The sequence below is a fragment of the Nannospalax galili genome, unplaced genomic scaffold, assembly GCF_000622305.1.
Source record: "Nannospalax galili isolate Female #2095 unplaced genomic scaffold, S.galili_v1.0 scaffold302, whole genome shotgun sequence".
Taxonomy (NCBI): Eukaryota; Metazoa; Chordata; class Mammalia; order Rodentia; family Spalacidae; genus Nannospalax; species Nannospalax galili.
The window spans coordinates 4,217,117-4,223,724 of record NW_008350120.1 but is presented as its reverse complement, the minus strand read 5'-3'; positions in this window follow the sequence as shown (position 1 = coordinate 4,223,724).

The following is a 6,608-nucleotide window of genomic DNA, read 5'->3' as shown; positions in this document are numbered from 1 at the left end:
TCTGCTATCTGGCCGTCACTTTTCTGCTCCTCTGGAGAAGGTTGACAGTGGTGAGATGTAGATCAGCTGTAAAGTGCTTGTCCAGCTTGCTCGAGGCCCTAGTTACACACACACACACACACACACACACACACACACACACACACACACAGTGCTGTTCTGAGATTGCTCACCATACCAATTCTCAAAGCTATGGGGAAGCTAGAGTTTACAGTCAGCATGACCAGAGTCAGGTTTACCCTTTGGACAGTTTGGATTTAGATGGAAAGAGGAGGAAGAGTCAGGGGCAGCAAGCGTGGACACTCTGTGGCCATGCAGTGCATTGGAACTCACCTGTGCCACAGCTGGTTGGATCATATTTAGAAGGTAAAGACCCTCACCTTAGTGTGAGACCTCTCCTGCAGCTCATGCCCTTGGTAGAGAGTGGCTTGTGACACAGAGGCATCCTTGTCTCAGCCATGGGGTGGCCAGCCTGGCCTTTCCATGAACCATGAGCCTTTGCTTCGGTCTGCTTCCATCTTGCCTCTTGTGATCATGTGTGTAACCCTGCACTGACCCCCCAGGTCTGCCAGGCCAGCCTTCTGTGTCTTAGTTGACAGCCCCTACCTGTGACCTCTGTCAGCTTAGCATCCTTCTGAGCCCCGGTACATGACCTTACCTAGTAGCTGTCCTGTGCACCTGGCTGGAGACCGGCTTTGTCCTTCACTCTGTATGCATTGCTGACAGATACCTGAAGCTACCCCCACAAGACCTCAGCCCACATTTCTGAAGATCTTAGAAGGACTGGAGAGCAATGGCTCCTGACAGTCCCACATGTTCCGTCCATTCTTCTCCATCCCCCCAGTGGGAAAGGCTGGCTTTGACCTTTCTACTCTCATTCCAAGATTCTATGAGGGTTGGCTCTGCTCCAGGCCTGCCAGTATTCCCAGCATCACTGTGAAGAGTTCATAGCACAAACCTCTACTGAACCACCACCAGTCAAATCCCACAGGCTGACTCTCACAAGCAGGACAGTCCCTGTAGTGGTTAATTTTACCAGGCCACAGTATCCAGACATTTGGCTAAATTATTCTAGATGTTTCTATGAAGGTAGTAATTAGATGCTCATTCAGATCAGTAGACTTTGAATAAGGCAGACCAGCCTCCATCACCCAGGTGGGCCTTGATAGAAACAACTGAACTCTACCAAGGAAGAAGGAGTTCACCTCAGGGAGTCAGACAGCAGCAGCCACATAGGCTCTTCCACGCAATTCCAGTCCGGAGGCTTGTCACGCCACCTCCAGTGGAGCCCGCGTGAGGAACTCTCCATGGGTCGAGGCTGAATAAACTTCAAAGGAAGAATGCCTCCTGGAGATGGCTGTGTTAAAGCATGCTGTGTCCTTGGCTGCTCTGCTTTAGTTCCTGTCTTCATTGCTGTCTTTATTCCTGTTCTTTCCTCATAGAGAACTGCTTTGTACCTACTCAAGTCATTAGGCCCACCTAGAGAGACTAGATACGGATGATTTCCTGGGAACTCAGCTGCCCGATATTAGACTTCCTCCAAATGCTCTTTTCTTGTTTTAAACAATAAGTAAAGTAGCTAAGAATAGGCAACCTTGGAAAATTCTAGATAAGTTACGGCAAGAATTATTAGTATATAATCCCCCTGCTTCAGTCCCTCGAGTTGACTCAAGGAGATTAAAGGGATACTGAAAGAAGATTGCTGCCTTTAGTTAAGACAGACTTAGGAATTGCCTACGAGTTAGGGAGAGGTAGGCTATGGCATCCCCTTAAGAGAATGGAGAGCATATTCAGAATCCCCGAGCCCACTGACGAACCACTTCCTCTTACAGGAGTTTATGAAGGAAATAATAGATGGGTAAATATTCTAGGAAGGAAGGTTTCATGGTATTCACTATAGTTTATGGATAGGTTAGCTAGATCCAGACCACCTTGGTGCCTTTACTGCAAGTCAACAGCAAAGTATACTTGAACAATTACAGGAAGTATAAGAAACATGGATAGAAAGAATAGGAAAATAGGGATTAGAGAAACAAGCCTTTGAAGTTATATGGAGTAATTATAACTTCACTGACCTAGTCATTGGCCTCGGCCACCGAAACCTCAGAAGTAAAATAATATTGAGGAAACGGAACCATAAAATTACCAACCATGAAATTTATAAGTAGCTGATGTTGCCAAACCACTAAGGGAAAAGGACAAATAGTCTAAGCACCTGATTAATTAGATAAGAACACTCTACACTGTACTGTATTGCTTTGATTTTGAATTGTATTTCTAAGAAAATGATTAACCATGAAATCAACCTGATGTCTGCACAATCTTGTTCTGTAACTTGTACAAAATCTGATGCTCCACTTTAGAAAATTGCATTCAGATCATCAACCATCTCCTGTGTTGTGTCCGTTTGTCACTCGCCGAATCCTTGCCCACTCTCCGATTCCCTGTTCCCGTTGGACTGAGTGCTCCGGTCTGGGCTGGTCCGTCGCAGAGGCTCATCCTGAAGAAGACAGACTTTCAACTCCACAATTGTGTGCACCTATAAGCACTTCCTTAAAACTTCCCTGCTCCACACATGCAAACCTTCACAGGAACACACACACACACACTCACACACACACATATACACACACACAATCTGTGGGAATACCAACTGATAGGTCTTCCTGTCAATCTGATTGGATAAAGGAATACCTTGGGCATCAATGAGGCACAACTTCAAATGTGTCTGAGAGGGAATTCGCAGAGGAGATTAACTAAGGGGCAGGACCCACCCTACGCTGAAGAGGGGAGTAGTGGCTGGGGATAGAGCTCAACTGTGCTTGCCTACTACGCACAGGTCTAGGTTCAACCCTCAGCACCACATAAAACTGGATGTGGTGGCACATGCCTGAAATTCCATCACTGGGGACATAGAGGCAGGAGGATCTGGAATTGAAAGTCATCCTCTGCTACATAGTGAGTCTGACACTATCCTAGGCTACATGAGACTTTTTCTTAAGAGACAGGAGAGAGAGAGAGGGAGAGAGAGAGAAAGAGAGAGAGACAGAGAGAGGAAGTCCTTTCCTCTTAGATCTCTCAGGACTGAGCTTGTCCTCTCAAAACTCCCCCTGTGGTGCCATGCTGACTGGAATGTGTTGGACTATGAAACATGACCATTGTCTTTGAAAAGTGTGTACCAAATATGCAGAGTTTGTGTCTGCCCTGGGGGTGAGCTGGGCTGGGTTTCAGCTCACAGACTGCATTTGGGGTGAGCGATGCTGGGTATTGTCCATGCAGGCTGCAGTGGTCAGCACCTTGGACAGGGTAGCAGACGCGCAGAATGCACTTTCTCCCAACTCTCAAAACCAGGAGTCCAAGGAGGGGTGGAGCTGCTCTGGTCCATGCTGAGAGCCGCCCTCCTGACCTGCAGAACTATGAAGAGGAAGTCTACTCTGCCTGAAAGCCTTCTAAGCTGAGCATAGTGGCACATGCCTGCAGCCTCAGCACATGAGAGGCTGAGGCAAGAGGATTGTGAATTCAAGTTCATTCTGACCTGTAGAGTGAGTTCAAGATGAGCCTGGGCTACATGGTGAGACCCTGCTCCAAAAGAGCAGGATAAAGATATAAATAAATGTGTTTGCTAATTTTATTTTAAAAAGAAAACTTGTCATAGGCACATCCAGAATAATATTTGATCAAAGGCCTAGGCACTGTGGTTCAGATGGGTTGCCACATAAGATTAACTATCAGGACTTCACACTGCACCCAAATACCAAGGAAAATTTCATCCCAGTCTCCTGTTCTGTGCTAGGGGTTTCCTTTAGGGCACACAGGCCTTCTGAGAGGCCAGGTTCATGATTAACCCAGCTGAGTAATCACTGACACACAGCCAGCCAGGCATACAGAAAGCGCTTAATACACGCTCACAGACTAGGCCAGAATTAAAAGACTGTAGGTGCTTATTTATCTAATTCCACTAATGTCCCCTCTACCACCTTCTTGACCTAAGAGGATGCAGGAGTCTTTTACTGCTCCTCCTCCACCTGGATTTCTTTGCCCCACCGGAGAACACACAGGGCTGCATAGAAGTCAGATGCCAGTTCCCAGGCTTACTGATGGTGTGATTTTAGATCAATTCCTAGGGCTGGGGGTGTAGACAGTGGTAGAGCACTTGCTGAGCATGCATAGGGATCTAAAGTTGTACCTCAGCACTGCTAAATAAATACATACCAATGGAAATCTTCCTTCCCCTTTCTGGCTGAGCAGGTACTCAAAACAACTCTTGTTCATTCAAGAAAACCAAAATTAGCTAGAATATGCCTGTGGGAAAGGTGACTGCAGTGTCAATTTTGACACTGATTCTCCCCAACCCCCTCCTTCCAAGAAGCCTAGAGGACCCTTGTGGGAGACAGGCTTGAGCCTAGGGTGAAAGTCTTATTGACAGCCATACAGCAGGCTCGAGGCAACAGCATGACCACTGGAACCACAAGGAACACCTTGTGACATTTGCTCCCATTGGCAGATCATGAGACTGATGCCTAGAGCTCGCCACTCCCTAATCACCCCCTTGGAATTCCAAATTGCAACACTTAGATATTGCAACAGTCAGGGTCATGTGGTTTCCAGGAATCCAGGTGCTATAATCTGAAACCCAGTATGCTAATGAGGCATTCTACCCGCTATTCTGTGATAGGATGTTAAGTCTGTTATGCTAATAGGAAGCTAAGTCTGTTATGCTAATAAGGTATCCTACTTGCTGTGCTGTGATTGGACCACTACCCATATTTAAGCTTGTGCCTTCTGCAATAAAGCAGACCTGTGTCACTGAACCTGGTCTCCTGTGTCTGAATGTTGCTCTGTTGACACAGTCTCCTCACCAGCCTTGGGGTCCAGGACCATCATCTTTGTCAAAGCTAGCTGTTCCTGTTCTAAACAGCAGCAGGGCGTGTGATATTGAATGTGACGGGAATTAAGAAGAGAAAGGGAAATCTATGTAATCTATAGGACGTTCAGAAAGTCCCTCCCCTGCAGCACTGTGAATTGCAACAGAAAGACCTGCTCCATGGCAAGACAGAGCATTTCTCAAGAAAGCAGGTGGCTTTACCAAATGTTGACTCCTGCTATGGATACCCTCATTCTAAACCACGCCTCAGGGGCTGAAGAGGTGGCTCAGCAGTTAAGAGCACTGACTGCTCTTACAGAGGACTGGGGTTCAAATTCCTAACGTCACATGGTGGCTAACAACCATCCATAACTCCAGTTCCAGGGTATCTGATGCCTTCTTCTGACCTCCAAGTGCACAACACAGATGTACTTACACACATGCAGGCAATACACTCATACACATAAAATAACAGTAAATAATATATATATATATATATTAAATTAAAAGAAAATTTGGGTTAGGCATGGTAGCAACACCTTTAATCCCAGCACTTGGGAAGCAGAGGTGGGTGGCCAGCTATGGCTACAGGGAGACCCTGTCTCAAAAAGACCCCTGAGCCCCACAAAAGAGAAAAAGAAAAATCGGAACACTAAATTCACAGAGCCTGGAGGACACAGATACAGAGCAGATGGGAGAAAGTTATGTTAGGGAGAATTTGATTGCTGTCTCTCATTGGGAGTCCTCTCACAGACCCCATGGGACGCAGGTTTCAGTCACTGAGCCTCAGAGATCAAGGACTTGTGATTTTTGTTTGAAATTCAGCTTTAAAAAATCAACAAACCCATCATTTTTAGAAGAAAGACAAGAGTGCCAAGCCTCTGGCTAGTGTTAAGAATTCATTTAGTTCTGCAAATGTGGCATGCAGGCCTAAGGGGAGAGTCAGCTCAACAGGCACGGGCACTTAAGCCCATCTCTAAGAGTCATCTCAGCCAGCAGTGGTGTGCTCAGTTTTGGAAGATGTGTTCTACGGTCCTGTGAATTGGGTATAAATATGGACTCCACATACACACACATCATGCTGGTTGCTGTCCTGGTACCTGGAGGAGGAACCCCAGAAAGTTGATGAAACTTGGTTCTAGCAGCAAGCAGAAAGTAGAGCCTTGCTGATTTCACCCCTTCCTGGAGAGCAGTCAGCTTCCAGGAAGGCAAGCTCAGCAAGCTGGGGCCCCTCTCCGCTTGACTACAGGCATCCCTGTCTCCTAACAGTGCACTTAGCAACCCAGGACCCCACCCACATGGAACTGCAGACACACCTCACTTCAAGCAATGGAACAAGTTGCTCCTCCCAGCAGCCCTGTGGCAAGGCCCTTTTTGTGGGTAGCTTCTGTTCAAATATATTCTAGAACACATCCAGAAGCTAGAGGCAGGGGGCCAATCCAGCTGAAACTGACTTGGGGTCCATGTGTAGAAAGGGAAACCTGTCCTTTGAATGAACTTTTGTGAGACTAACTTCTCCGGGAATGCTTTCTGTTACAAACAGAATCTTACCCAACCTTGTGATGAAGGTTAATCTTGGTTTGTTTACAATGCAAACAGTCTCACTAGGGCTTGGGCTTCTCTTGTGAGATAAATATCTAATTTTAATCCCTCATGACCTTTCCTTGCTCCAGACCCAAAATCTCTCTCTCTCTCTCTCTCTCTCTCTCTCTCTCTCTCTCTCTCTCTCTCTCTCTCTGTGTGT